Source organism: Ovis aries, chromosome 3 (assembly GCF_016772045.2).
Source record: "Ovis aries strain OAR_USU_Benz2616 breed Rambouillet chromosome 3, ARS-UI_Ramb_v3.0, whole genome shotgun sequence".
NCBI classification, from domain to species: domain Eukaryota; kingdom Metazoa; phylum Chordata; class Mammalia; order Artiodactyla; family Bovidae; genus Ovis; species Ovis aries.
Window position 1 is genome coordinate 129017652 of NC_056056.1, and position 2555 is coordinate 129020206.

The following is a 2555-nucleotide window of genomic DNA, read 5'->3' on the forward strand; positions in this document are numbered from 1 at the left end:
TGAAGCTGAAACTCCAGTGCTTTGGCCACCTCATGCAAAGAGTTGACTCACTGGAAAAGACTCTGATGCTGGGAGGGATTGGGGGCAGGAGGAGAAGGGGACGACAGAGGATGAGATGGCTGGATGGCATCACTGACTCAATGGACATGAGTCTGAGTGAACTCCAGAGTTGGTGATGGACAGGGAGGCCTGACATGCTGCGATTCATGGGGTCGCAAAGAGTCGGACACGACTGAGCAACTGAACTGATTGACTGAACTGACCCATTCCAGTATTCTTGCCTGGAGACTTCAATGGACAGAGCAGCCTGGTGGGCTACTGTCCATGGGGTCAGAATGAGCTGGACATGACTGAGCAACTAACATACACACGACCCAGTTGGAGGTAGGCTTCTTAGGAAATGGCTACCCTTCCCACTTGCAAACAGAGACACCTATGGGATTACGGGAGATCTCTTATGGACCCTTATGGCTTCCAAAAATCCTTTCTGGTCAGAGATGGGCATTGACAAACTGAGCCATCAATGGCAACTAATATAATCAATTGGGTGCTAGTAACTCCTTGTTCCATCCCTTTACGCAAAGTCCCTTGGCTTAAAGGAGTCAAGTCTTTGATGGAGTCTCTGGCTCATTCTTGTTATGTTTCTTGCTGCGTACAGAATATAGTGGAAGGGGAAATTTCCTTCATAATACAGTTTCTAAAGATTAAGACACTACTCAGATGAGCATCTCCAGAGATCCTGTAACAGGCAAAAATAACAAGTGTTTTCAGATTTTAAAAACCTGGAACTGAATTCTAGCTCCATAAGACTATATATGATATAGGCAAGTAATTTAACCTTTGAAAAACAAAGCAAGTTATTTAACCTTTGTTTACCTGTTGTACAATGAGAATAGGAATATCTACTACCTCACTGGGCTATTTTATGGGTCAAGTAAAACAGAACCTATCTATCACAGCACCTGGCACAAAGACAGCACCCAGCATGTTTTTTTTTTTTAATTTTTACTGGAGTATAGTTGCTTTATAATGTTGTGTTAGTTTCTGGGGCACAGCAAAATCAATCAATTGCATGTCTAAATAGATATAGCTTCTCTTTTTTAGATTTCTTTCCCAGGTAGGTCACCAGAGAGCACTGAGTTGAGTTCCTTGTGCTATACAGAAGGATCTTGTTACTTATCTATTCCATACACAGTAGTGTATATATGTCAGTTACAATCTCCCACTTCATCCCACCTTCTTCTCCCCTGCCCCATGGCGTCTATAAGTCTGTTCCCTGCACATGTCTCCATTTCTGCTTTGCCAGTATATTCATCTGTACCCTTTTTCTGGATTCCACATATAAACAGTATCACACAACATTTGTTTTCTCTTTCTGACTTACTTCCCTCTGGATGACAGTCTCTAGGTCTTAGATAGCACTCCGTATGCTTTAGTTGTTACTGTTATTTCAAGAAAAAGTTCTGTTTAAAATGATATGGTGAGTGTGTGTGCTCCATCGTGTCTGACTCTTTGTGACCCCATGGACTGTAGCCCACAAGGCTCCTCTGTCCACAGAACTTTCCAGGTAAGACTACTGGAGTGAGTAGCCATTTCCTACTCCAGGGGATCTTCCCGACCCAGGAATTGAACCCATACCTCTTGTGTCTCCTGCACTGGCAGGCAGATTCTTCACCAGTGCACACCTGGGAAGCCCCATAAAAAAATCGCATGATGCTCAATGATTAAATTATAACCATCTGAACCTCAGTTTCCTCATTTTTAAAATAAAAATAGTATCTATAGCATAAGTAAGCACTTAATAAGAAAATACATGTGACTGCTTTGTAAGTTATATGGCTGCATTAGCCTTATTTAATAGTTTTGGCATTGGTGTTATCAGTACCGTAACACTTGAAGCAATCATAACTATTGTCATATACATACACATGCAAAATTCACAACCAGTGCTCGCTTCGGCAGCACATATACTAAAACTGGAACGATACAGAGAAGATTAGCATGGCCCCTGCACAAGGATGACACGCAAATTTGTGAAGCGTTCCATATTTTTGGAAGTTTTGGCCACAGCAATCAGAGCAGAAAAAGAAATAAAAGGAATCCAAATTGGAAAAGAGGAAGTAAAACTCTCACTTTGCAGATGACATGATCCTCTACATAGAAAACCCTAAAGACTCCACCAGAAAATTACTAGAGCTAATCAATGAATATAGTAAAGTTGAGGGATATAAAATCAACACAGAGAAATCCCTCGCATTCCTATACACTAATAATGAGAAAGTTGAAAAAGAAATTAAGGAAACAATTTCATTTACCATTGCAATGAAAAGAATAAAATACGTGAAAATATATCTACCTAAAGAAACTAAAGACCTATATATCATCAGTTCAGTTCAGTCACTCAGTTGTGTCTGACTCTTTGCGACCCCATGAATCGCAGCATGCCTGGCCTCCCCATCCATCACCAACTCCCGGAGTTCATTCAGACTCATGTGCATTGAGTCCGTGATGCCATCCAGCCATCTCATCCTCTGTCGTCCCCTTCTCCTCCTGCC

The 2555-nt window shown here is 41.6% G+C and overlaps 1 non-coding gene across 1 annotated transcript; it reads left to right on the forward strand.

Annotated features, from left to right (window-relative positions):
* The first annotated feature begins 1946 nt into the window (after positions 1–1946).
* On the forward strand, positions 1947–2053 carry LOC114114145 (U6 spliceosomal RNA). The gene has a single exon (XR_003588984.1). It is a non-coding gene; the product is annotated as a U6 spliceosomal RNA (small nuclear RNA).
* Positions 2054–2555: the final 502 nt, after the last annotated feature.